This window comes from Cryptomeria japonica, chromosome 8, assembly GCF_030272615.1.
Source record: "Cryptomeria japonica chromosome 8, Sugi_1.0, whole genome shotgun sequence".
Taxonomy (NCBI): Eukaryota; Viridiplantae; Streptophyta; class Pinopsida; order Cupressales; family Cupressaceae; genus Cryptomeria; species Cryptomeria japonica.
The window spans coordinates 573,633,758-573,647,263 of NC_081412.1; positions in this window are offsets into that span (position 1 = coordinate 573,633,758).

Here is a 13,506-nt window from a genome sequence, read left to right on the forward strand (position 1 = left end):
TCAACCAATGGCTCCGACCAATCTAATCATTCTTTTGAATGATTTGAAGGAATTTTGTATAAGTCATATCTACTAGGAAGGGAATGTGATAACATATGGTCTAGCTAAAGCGGCGACACAGTCTATCACTACATGATCATATAGTACCATGAAAACATCATACCTCAACTATGCTTGTTATTCCCACATGACACATCACCCTCATCCTTCTTGATCAATGAGATAATTGTTTTCCTTACTTTATAGGCAATCATCTTATGTCACCTTTGCAAACATTAGAATGTAAGCTTGGTCTATTTATAGCAACCCATTCTTATTTTTTGCATACTGCCTAGTGAATTTGAGCTATAGCGGTGTGAGTGGGCATAGGGTGCTAGGGTTTCTAGGGATGGATATGCCTGTAATGCTGGAGTCCACCAACTGATAGATGACCTTATTGGGGGAAATTTCTAATAATCATCTCCTAGCAGTCATGGCCATGAAGCACCCGCTAATACTGCATATTGTAAAAAGAATTTTGGATGGGGATTTTATCAGAGCTTAACACAAGTACTGGGTAAACTCTGATATCCTAGCCATGTTTATCATCATGCTAGTATATATGGGGGTGAGTAAGTAATGAGTAAAGAAAATAGCTCAAATGATCTTCAAGAACTATTTTCTCTGTGAGATTGATGTTGTCCTGGATAATATTGATGCCGATTTGCATACCCCATTGTCACAAAATTCCTACATGTCATTGCGAGTAGGAGTTAAGGTTAATAAATTTGTGGTGGTTCAAGATCTTAATCAAGGGATCTTGGACACGTAATGGTATGTATAGGTGAATAATAGATTCTAAATGATGATTCTCTCTTGAAGGAAATGGCTTACTTGGAGGTCCACGCAGAGTCTGGGATGGACTGCCCTGTGGTGTTGAAAGTAGTTCTTTGTTAGAATGCTAAAGAAAGTTAGCATAATATACAGGAGGAGGATGACATTGAACCTAAGTTAGTAGCGCTTGAGGAGATGGATGTTGGTTTTTTCAGAGCCTTTGGAGATATCTCTCTTTTTGTTTCAATTTTTGGAATTTTGGCATGATCAACATGCATTTGCCTGAATTTTTTTAATGTACTTAAATATGCAAGGTGGTAGTTAGGTATGTTGGAATGCTCTGATATCGGGAGAAAACTAAGAGGGGCGGGGGTGAAACAGTTTTCTCACAAGTACAATAGTTAATTCAATTTTAAACTTTATATTAGAGCACAACATAATGAAAGATAAACCATGAGAGAACAAAACACATGACACAAATATTTTGATGTGGAAAAATTTGTAAGGGGATAAACTATGGTGGGAAAGCCTTCCCAGAATTAGATTATACTTTTGTAGGAGAATGTGAAATAATTACAATGGGGATTAACCTTGCAATCAGGCCAACCACCTAGAGTGCATTGCTCATCACAAGAAAATCTCACTAACTTACAAAGCATTGGACTATAATTTGGAACTAATAAACTATGAAAGTAGAATCTACTAATATTTAATACAATTTTGGTTAACCACAATGTCTACCCTGCAATGCAAATCCTTCACCAAAAATGATATGACTCTATTTCAACATAATCCTTTCTTTGATAATGCAGATATAACCACCGATCCCAAAAACCATTCCACGATTACATGAATAAGTCAGCTATAAATACAGATCATCAACCTTATTGACAAGGTCAGCTAGACCCTAAACCCATAAACCCATAATTATAAAAATTACATCACACGATACCACTAGACGAATATTATGATTTATATTACATATCATGGACCTAATTCAAGTTCCTAAACAATTACGTCCACTTGAATTTTGGCTAAGACCAAAATCCAACAATAGGTAAAAACCCTTAGTGAAATAACATAAAGTCTAACCAGATCTAAATAGGACCATTATAACAGCACGCCAACCATTGCAACACTACCAAAAAGTTAGGACATGATCAAGAAGCATCTTTATCACAATAGAAACCTTTCCCATAACTCAGATCAAAATCATCTAACCAAATCATCAAATATCGCTTACCGGTAAAGCTAAATGTTACCAAGAAATATCAATCGGGAACAAAAGCATTAGCAACCAAAGCACGAAATTATGAACCAACAGAATATGGAAACCATAGAACCATCCAAAATAAACATCCAAAACTGAATCCAGAGATTCTGATCATACCAGATCAGAATTAAAACTAAGATGATCACCAAGACTAACTGGGATAGGTCCAACTGGGATATAGTGTTGTGATCAATGACAACACTTAACCAAATCCAACATATTCCAAAAAATCTCCCCCTTTGGCACTGATGGAAACACTAAATGTGAAAAACGTCCAAGTGCCAAGGAATACCAAAAATATCCCAAAAGATTGATTTGAAATATATTTCTCCCCTTAGATTAACACCTTCTCCCAAAATATTGATAGTTTTTTACATAAACACCTTCTTCCCCTTTGACATCAATAACAAAGTACAAATATCAAACCAAAATACTAAACCAAATAGTTGACTACTCCCCTTGAGTAGTAGCAACATCTCATCAGCCTCGATCAGAAGGATATGTCTGATAAGCTGAACTGATTGATATATGCCTGCATCACGAAGTCTCTTCTAGAGGGGTGTTGACCCTAAACTAGTCTCTCTGATATTCAAAAGTATCTTTAGGCAATGGTTTAGTTAGAATATCTACAATCTGTTCCTTAGTGGGCACATAAACCAATCTGTCTTCCTTTACTTCAACCTTTTCCTTCAAGAAATTATACATCATAGAAATGTGTTTCGATTTGGATTGAAATACCAGATTCTTTGATGTATCAATAGCAACAGTATTATCATAGTGAATAATAGTAGGATCATCATGAATTATCCTTATATCTTTTAGCATTTGTTTTATCCATAAAATATTAGTACAGTTGGTAGCAGCAACTACATACTCTGTTTCAACATTAGACAATGAAGTGCATGATTGTTTCTTGCTAAGCCATGAAACCAACTTCTTTCCAAGAAAGAATACATCACTAGTAGTTCTCTTTTGATCATCCACATCTCCTGCCCAATCAAAATCTATATAGGCACATAATATGAAGTGATCATTCTTTGGATACCATAGCCCAAACTCTGTTTTACATAACAAATATTAGAATATCCTCTTAACAGAAATATCATGAGTTTCTCTAGGATTTGAGTGAAATCTAGAAGTAATACAAACAATGTGCATTATATTAGGTCTAGTTTGAGTTAGGTACAACAATCCACCAATCATCGATTTGTATCTGCTTGGATTTACTCTAGGAGATTCATCATCCTTTGACAATTTGCAACTGCTTATCATAGGAGTATCGACAAGTTTAGAATTCTCAGGTCCAAATTTCTTAAGTAACTCCTTCACATATTTAGTTTAACAAATGAAAATACCTTTATCAGTCTAAGTAATCTACAAATAAAAGAAAAATTTGATCTCACCAATCATAGACATTTTAAATTCATTCTTCATATCATTAACGAATTTCATGCATAGAATTTATTCACCTCCAAAAGTGATATCATAAGAAATATGTCATCCTACTCAATTTTGTAATTTAACTTACTATCAACATTACCTTTGCTAAAACCAATATTTAAAAGATATCTGTCTAATCTAGCATACCATGCTCTAGGGGCTTGTTTTAGTCCATATAAAGATTTCTTCAATCTACAAACCATGTCTTTGTCTTCTAAAAAAGAAAATCCATCAGGCTACTCAATGTAGACTTCCTCTTCTAGGTCTCTATTTAGAAATGTACGTTTGACATCCATCTGATATACTTTGTAGTTCTTGTGTGCAGATTAGACCATAAATATTCATACCGCTTCAATTATTGCAACTGGACCCTAAGTCTCTCCATAATCAAATCCTTCTTCTTGTGAATATCATTTATAAACTAATCTAGCCTTGTTCCTCACAACCAGACCTTCCTTATTTAATTTATTCCTGAAAACCCATTTACTTCGAACAATATTCTTGTCTTTAGGTCTAGTAACTAATTCCCATGTCTTAATCTTTTCTATCTGATTTAATCCTTCTTCCATTGCTTTTATCCAATTTTCATCCTTGCTTCAATAAATGATCTTAATTCTTCTTCCATTTCTTTTATCCAATTTTCATCCTATCTGAACTAATTCCCATGTCTTAATATTTTCTATACCAGATTATGAGGTTTAACAATATTGGAAAAATCTCTAACAACCTATGTTTAAGTGATCTTCACTATGCAATCAAAATTTACATGACACATCATTTTATGCCATATCCAACTTTCATCAATATGTGCAATCAATTAAGCCTTCTCATTGGAGTTCAAATTAAAGATGTTTCCTTTGGTCTGAGTTCCAGATCTATTTAAACATCTTATACATATACATATACACCTATATTTTTATATAAAGCATTTATTATATATATATATATATATATATATATATATATATATATATATATATATATATATATATATATATATATATATATATATATATATATATATATATATATATATATAAAATAGAATACTCAAACTAAATCTACACATACACATTCTTATACATATATATATACACTTAACTATATATAAATAAATATATAAGAAGTATTAAAATTAATTGGCTTAAAATTAATGATTAAGTAAAAATATAATCATATAGTTTTCCAAATATATATGGGGATACCCTATTCAAATTTTGAATAGGGTTTCCCCCCCTTATTCATTTACTAAACATTAAAATAAACATATGAAAACCTAATTAAAAAGTTATAAAATTAACCCACCATCTACCCACTTTGAGTTGCGGCCCATAGTGCGGGTATGGTCGCCGCCCATAGGGAATGGCCAAAGTGACCCCCACTGTGGGTTGCAGCCCACAATGCGGCTATGACTGCCACTGTGGGTCGTTGCCCATAGGGAACAACTGAAGCCGCCCCCCTTGTGGGTTGCAGTCCACAACATGGGTTTGTTGCCCTGTGGGTTATAGTATATTTTGTTTTTAATCATGGAGGAAATTAATAAAATGATAGTCAAATAAAACCAACAACCTTAAAGAAATATACTTTTCCCTTTTTATTAGATTTAAAGAAAAACCTTTTAGAAATGAATATATTAGATTTTTCTACTAATACAAGGCATATTAAACAATCTATTTTTAAAAAAAAAATGAATATGCAATATTTCCTCAAGTCTAAAACATATATGTTTTTTCTTTAAATCATTTAAAGAAACTTATAACCTATTGAAATAAATGTATTTCTTTTTGTTTCTAATACCATATAGTTAACCTTTGAAATAAATTAATTTATCTACCTTTATTTTCTGTATTTTTTTTATAAAGAAATAACTGCATAAATAAATAAATTGCAGCAACAACTATAATGTCCAAAAATCATTTCAAACTTTATATTCATGTGCTAAAATGAAATATTATTGTTCATTCCAAAATCCATTTACCCATAGTTTGCATTTGGAAATAAATAAATAGAAGTAAGGGTTTTATTTTCTTTCACTAACATTCATGCTTTAGTATTCATTCATTTCCATCGTTTTACAATATGCATAAAGAGATAGAAATGTCTTTTATTTTCAAGAAATAAATGCAAATAGATTTTAACTCAAAACTATCAAAAATTTATTCCATTTTTACTTTCATTCCTTTCTTGCAATAACAAACTTAATAAAAGAATGCATTTCATTTTAAATAAATCACGGTATAAAGAATACTTTTATTTTCAACATAGTAACTTTTACAAAAGGGTGAATACCCAACTTAGCCTCTCATTCTATTAAATGAGGGCTTCAAAACTAAATACATTTTACAATAGCAACACTAACAAATTATGATAGTAGCAACTCCTAGCTTTTCTTTCCTTCCTTTCCAAACAAACCTGCAATACAAAGTCCTAAGGTTGTGACCATGGAGGCTCACCTCCCAACCTAGGCTTACTAGAAGCCACCCTCGAGCTTGGAGAACCAAGACCTAGACAAGTTACACTCAAACAGTACACAAACAAGCATGACAAACTCACAAAAAACACATTCCCATCCCAAGGCTTAACATCATCACATTATGTGATTTTTACATGGGTGAAGGTGGACTAAGTACCTTGAGGAGAAACTGCAAAATAGTAGAACACAAAGCCATCACAAGGCAACCAAGAACACATCACAAGTTCCAAACTTGTCCCAACATCCTTATGACCCCCAAGGCATACAAGCCATAATATCTCCCCTTAGGACACCCAAATGCATAAACAATAACTATGCAGCAAGGGTCACAAAAATACCTTGAGATCACTCTCTTCCAAAGAGAGGCTCTCACTCTAAGGCTATCAAACAACCCTCCACCCCAAGGCCACTCTACCCTCCCAAGGGTGATTTAGGCCTTGAATACACCCAAAAAACAAATAAAATGCTTAACCAAAAACAAGGGAAAAATCACACATCTTTCTTCACAAATAAAAACACAAAGGGAGAAAACAATGAAATACATACAATCTTTCAAACATTTTTCCAACATGCATAGAAAGATATTAGACCAACCTTGAATTTGCCAAAGGTATGCAAGGGATAGTTTGGAGTAGAGCTTGCCAAATCCACACTTCTTTCCTTTCAAGACTTAGCCAATATTCTTATACTAAACTTTTTAAAACTTCAAGATCTAATCTCCAAAGATGGAGAGTGGGTGAATAGCTTCCTAAGTCTCAAACCCTTGCTTAAGAAGGATTCTCTCACTCTTTCCAACCTCTTGGATAGAGTGAGAGCTCACATTGTTTGGTCTTCCCAACCTCTTACATGTTAGTAAAACTAGAAAACTTGAAAGAAGGGAAGAGAGACTGGGGAAGAGGAAACTGACACAAGAAGGGAAAGTTAGCTAACCTAGAAGAAGTCCTCCAAGATGGATTTTCTCTCATCTTGGGAAAACAAAGTTTTGAGGGGCCAAATCAGTCACATGGGAGTGATTACATGCTTAAAAATACCCCTAACACATAGGTATACGCTCTGGACCTTTAGAAAATCCCCTAAACTAAACCTAGGAGTCCATTTGACCCCTTAGAAACCCATCTAAAGTTAACCTAGGGTCAAACCCGAGTTGACCACTCCAAAGAATCTCTACCCAAGGAAAATTTGGGACCACACTTAAATATTTGAAAAAGGCTTTGGTTGAAACAATTTCCCTCCAAGAGACATGTCAAAATAAAAACACTATTCAGCACGTGTCAAGTGACACAATAAAACAAATTACTGAATTACACATGAAAATTGGCTCTTGTTGGATTAAAAAAATTAATAAATACAATTTAACACACTTGCAAACATTTATGTTTATGAATAAAATACGATACATACGGGGTGTGGTTTTTCCAAATAGACAACCCCTCGTTTTATGAAGTTACAAAAGTCTAGGCTTGATTCTGCATATCGTTTTCATGGTCACATGGATAATTTTCCTACGCATCTTAATTACACATCAGTAATTCCCAAATAACCTCATATAATATTAAACATATAAATATGAATACAAATCAATCACTCTACATACTTTTTGCCATCATACAAATCAATTTACCATATATCCAAATCAATCCACATAAGCAATAATGATAATCCTCATAAATTTCATCCATTCATAAGATATACATTATATTTCTAACATCATAATAATGTCCTACAAATCAAATAAATGACATACACCATCTCAATGTTATCCTATCCTAGAATCATATAAAATTTTATATCCATAATGCATAGAAATGAAGCATCAATATATCATTGTTATCCAATCTTGGGATCATATAAAATTTTGTATCCATAATTCACAGAAATGAAGCATCCATAATAGTTCCAAAATGAAAATCACTGAAATGCTAGGATGGGTTGGGATAGGGCTTCAAATGTTCTCTCCTTGATATTTGAAGGTTTAGGTTGAGGTATGAAGAAGACCAAGTCCATCATTAGGAGGAGGTACAAGTCTAATCTTAGGAAGAATATTGTTGTTCTTCTTAGGAGAAGATATAGTCACATCCATAGGAATAGGTTGGCGATCTTCCTTAGGAGGGAGATTAATTCTATCCATGAGGGGAAGAACCTCATCTTGAAGAATAATAGGAATGTCAAGTGTTGGGGATCTAGGTTCACTTAAGGATAATATCATATATTTCTTCCATTTTTGATAAGATCGAGAAAGAGCATCGCTCCTTGATGGAAGAGATTAAAATTGTTTAGGCCAAAATAAATCAATAGTAACATTAGGGCTTCTATTGGATGGATGAAATAAGCTATGGTTCAGGGTTATGATTTCTCCATTGTGAGGAAATTTTAGACACTTGTGGATTGGAGAATCAATAGCCTTCATGGAAGATAGCCAAGGGTAGCCCAACTTCACTTGAAATTGCTGGGAAGAGGGTATGCTAACAAACTCAACATCCATGAATTTAGTATTGACTTCAACAGGAAGGGTGATAGAGCCAATGGTAGGACAAGAGAAGCCATAAAATAACTTCATAACCACATTAGAGGCATCATATATTGGGTTATACAATCATAACGTGAAAATATACTACTCATTGATCACATTAACCATGAGAGAGGGATCAATAAGGGCACCATGGCAAGGTATATCCTTAACCTTTGTAACTATGTATAAAGGGCCATCGGGTGATATAATGGTATCACTAGGGTGAAATGTAATACAAGGATCCTTAGGTGTATCTTTTTTTTCTACCATATTTACCAAGTTCAGAACGATAGAGGTGAATTCCTCAGAATAGAAAGAATTAGGCACAATCTCAATAACGTTAGAGGGTATGAGAAGGTAAGGTATCAATGAAAATATTATGATTTTGATTAGGAGGAGCTACTGATTTATTCCCTTTATCATTCACACCTACCACATATATAGTATTATTATCAATCAAATATTGAATCTTATTTTTTAATGCGATACATTTCTCAATATCATGACCAGGCTGACGATGAAATTGCCAAAATGAATTTTTATTAAAATAGGGGGATGCAAGCTTAGAAGGATCAACTTGTTTTATAAGAGGAATTTTGATAACATTTCTTTGCAACAACTGAGACATAATACTATGTAAATACTCATTCAAAGAAGTAAATTGTCTTTCTCTTTGTAAAAATTTAGAAATAGAACGCACACCTGTTGTAACATTCACATTGTTGTTGTTGATTGTATAATTAAACTTGATGAAGCTTTTTGTCGGTTTTAACTTCACAAAAGGTTGTTGAACACTCTCCCCCTTATCACTTAGAGCCATAGGAGTGGATTGCTCCATTTCACTCACATCAAGTTGATAATTGTGGAGTGTTACACACAATTGTGGAAATGAAGTAAACTAAAATAAAAGAAGCTTTTCCCAGATATCTATTTGTAAATTAGAAATAAAAATTCATTGAATATAATTATCAGGTACATGAAAATAAATTTGAGAGAATAAATTCTTATATCTACCAATGAAATCAGTCACTTTTTAGTTAACACGTTGTTTACAATACATTAAATAAGTCAAAGTGATTTTAGGACCAATGTTGTTTTGAAATTGTTGGATGAAAGCATTTGCTAATTGCTGAAAGGAAGTGATAGAATAATAAGGAAAATAGCGATACCATTGTAAAGCCTTATCTCTTAGTATTCTTGTAAACAATTTTGCAAGCAATATTTGATCATAAGAAAAATCGGTACACAAGGTTTGAAATGTTTTGACATGTGTAAAAGGATCAACTTTTCCATTATAGAGTTCTAGTTGAGGTATCTCAACATGTTTAGGTGGCACAACTTTAATAATATCAAGAGACTGTGGGCTCACAACATCAAAGGTGGTCACACCAAACTTGGATTGACTCATACAAGCAATTTGTTGTTGTAAAGAAGGCATAGTCTGAACAAGATTGTTAATTATTACTTCGGTAGAAGAATTGATGTTAGGCATAGTTGATTGAGAAGGTGGTGTGATGTTATTGAAAGAAGGAATGAATTGAAAATAAAGTGGTGGGACATTATGATAAGTAGGCATAGGTGATGATTGGGTAGGAAAAGTGACACTTAAAGGAGGAACAAAGTTGTTGAAGGAAAGGACCCCTTGTGTCATATTGAATTGTTGCGGTATAACATGAATAGTTATGAAAGACATTGGTAGAGATGGAGGATTAAATGAAGAAGAGGGATTTCCCCCATGACTAATTGTTGCAAGGGTGACATTTTGAGTTGAAGTAGCCATGATGTTGGAGGTAAAAGTAGGAATACTTGTCATAAGAGTAGTCAAAGGAATTGAAAGATTGACTTGTGTTGAAGGTTGTGAGTAACTTAGGGTTTCAACACAACTCTTGATAGTCATGACATTAGAATCAACAATATGTGCAATGCCACACAATATATCAATTACATTCTTATCAGTTTGAATCATGCGCTTAAGGCCTTCAATTAATGGAAGAGCTTAACTATTAGGGTGTTCTTGGGATATCCATTGTTGAAAGTTATCAATTTGATTATCCATTGTGGAAAGTTGATCTATAGAGACTCTAGTTAAATCTTCTTCTTCATTATGGGAGTCATCAATTGGGAGAATACGCATATGATTAGGATGGGAATAATTAGCATGATCCTCATTAAAGAAGTCACCCAAATTAGGCTCCATCTCCTTAGTAATTAAACCTTTGGAGGCCTTAATTCTAATGCTTCATCTATCAGGGATAGTATAGGTAGGACTAACAGTGGTAAACTCGTGCACTAGAGGGAAAATTTGAATTTTAAATTTTGAATTTTGAATTTTGAAGTATAGCAACAAAGATTACAAAATTGAGTAATACTAAATTTAAGAAAATATTGATTACACAATTTGAACTTGGTTGGAGAAAGACGATGACACAATTTCCAAAAATGAAAGGAAATTGGAATTTTAAAATTAGGGCCAAGGGAATACCACTTAATTTTAAAATCAAAGTTTTTACAATCAGGGCAAGCTATATTTAACCTCTTAATTTAAAAAAAATTCTTGAAGTTTGCAATGTTGGATATTGGAGCTCTTTCTGATTCTACAGGGATAAAAAAATGATAAAATTAGCCAATCTTCTAGATTTAGGCTATTAAATACATTCATAATAGTGTCCTAAAATTTCTGGAAAAATGCCAAGGACTGTGGCGGGAATGCACATGGTCCGACCAAATTTTTTTGAAATTTTTAGAGATATATATTACAAATATTTCAAAGATAACCCCAAAAACGTGACAAATTTTACAATTTTTAGATGAGTGAAATTAAGGTTGAAATGTAAAAATAGGACCTTATTAAGGTTTTGAAGAAAAAGAGGAATTGAATTACAAATTTGAAAAATGTCAAACCTAATGGATAGGGACACCTTTAAAAATGTTTAGAAATTTGAATTGGAATGAAATTAATTAAAAATTGCACAAAATCCAATTAAATTTAAAAAATGGGGTTTTATGACCTAACCACTTAATTTTGAAATTTGAATTTTTGGAAAAAGGAGGGAAATTAAAACTTTGAATTGTAGGAATGACAACAAGTCTGAGAACAATCACAAATCTGAAAATTAAATGGAAATCAATTTTTTGCATTAATTCAAGATAGTTTTTGAAAATTAAGGTTTTCACAAGTAAACTCTTAATTTTGTAAATTTTATTAGCAAATTGAATGAGACAATGAGGAAATTGAATTTGAGAAACAAAACAATTTTTAGATCCAAGATAACCACAAGCAAATGATTTAACCACTAAGTTTGCAGAAAATTTAAACTTCCGAATGAAAAATATGAAATTTTGTTCAAAGGAAAGCATGCAAGAGATCGGGTTCACCGACTTGTAATGTCACCAAAATGTATTGGTGGGTGATAACTATGTGAATGAGAGATCAAGAGGAAACCAACCCTTTCCCTCCAAGAAGAGATGAGAGTTTCACTATGGATTTCCCTTCAAACACTTTTCACCTATTACATTGGAAGAGGAGAGGAAAATTCATTAGATTCAACTTACAAAGGAGGAGATAGAATTCTGAATGAAATGGGAACGATAAGTTGATCCCATCTTCCTATTTCAAATGGAAAGGAATTGATTGAATTATGTAGTGCAAAAGTGACAAAAACTGATTATAACTTGAGATCGGAGTATGGGATGAAGTTGTGCACCTGGATCTAGTGGTAATATGTTGAGACGAAGTTGCCCTACGAATTTGATTAAAAGTTGCCCAGACAATTGTGAGAATGTACACGGTCCTCCAAAAAATCTGTGAAACAAAAAAGGGTTTTCTTGCCTCTACAAGTGGAGTCTAAATCTGAAAGTAAAACCACACACCTATAACCTACACACAGAAAATAGAGGAAAAGGGGTTGGGATTGGGATTTTTCCTTTAGGTCAAACCCCAGTTTTAGATTTAACCAATTAATGAAAGAAAGTACTTGCAAGTAAATATAAATGAAAGAATGAAATGTAAATCACCTCAATGGAGGTTGTGATAGAAATGTTGGTATAAATTTTTGTGTGGAGTTGAATGTTTCAATCAATCTCCTCTTCAATGGTTGAATCCTAGACTTGAATGAAACACCTAGCCTTGAAGGGAGACTTGAGAATGCTCAATGCTGAAAATGAATGCTCGATCTCATGTAAACTTCCCACTCATCCGACTTGAGCCTCTTACTGAAATGAGAGGGAAAATGCAACTTAAATACATGTCAATTAGAGTTACTGAAACTGATATACATCATAGGCCAAAATTGGGGAAGTTTCCTGCTTACTGCACAACCTTCAATGCAAGCTCAAAAAAGGGTCATGCCCCAAAATAGGGTAGGGATGGGGATGACATGCCCCTATCCTAGGAGGACATGGGAGCCATGCCATTTTCCTAGGGGGGACAAGGGCACCATGTCCCTTTCTTGTCCCTTTCTCCAGGGAAGAGTGTAGACAGGTGGTGTGGAGACCAAGGAAGAAGTAAATTCTGAGGGTTGACCATTCTCCTATCTCTGATCAGGCTAGGGGATTTGATTTCACATGTGTGAGGACCCTAATGTGGTCAAAAATTTCTAGTGTCACAATTTTATGACACTGCAAAAATTATCCTTGAACCTCTATGTAAAGCAACCAATATCATGGAAAACACATCTAACATCAATCACTATCTTAGAACACTATCACATCATCGTCAAAACTCTTCACAAAATGACTTTCACACCAAATTGTCTCCAATGTCATTAACATCAACTTTACATAAATTCACACACATTCCAATAGAATGCACATGCTAACACATCTCACATTTTTAGCTGCAAATGAAAATGTAGATGAATAATAGATAACTAATCAAACTAAGAGAATTCTCTAATAAAAACACATACTATGGATCTACATGTGGCATAATGAGACCCATATCAACATACAAAAAAACCTCTGATATGTTTTCTATATGGTGTCAACAACAATAGACTA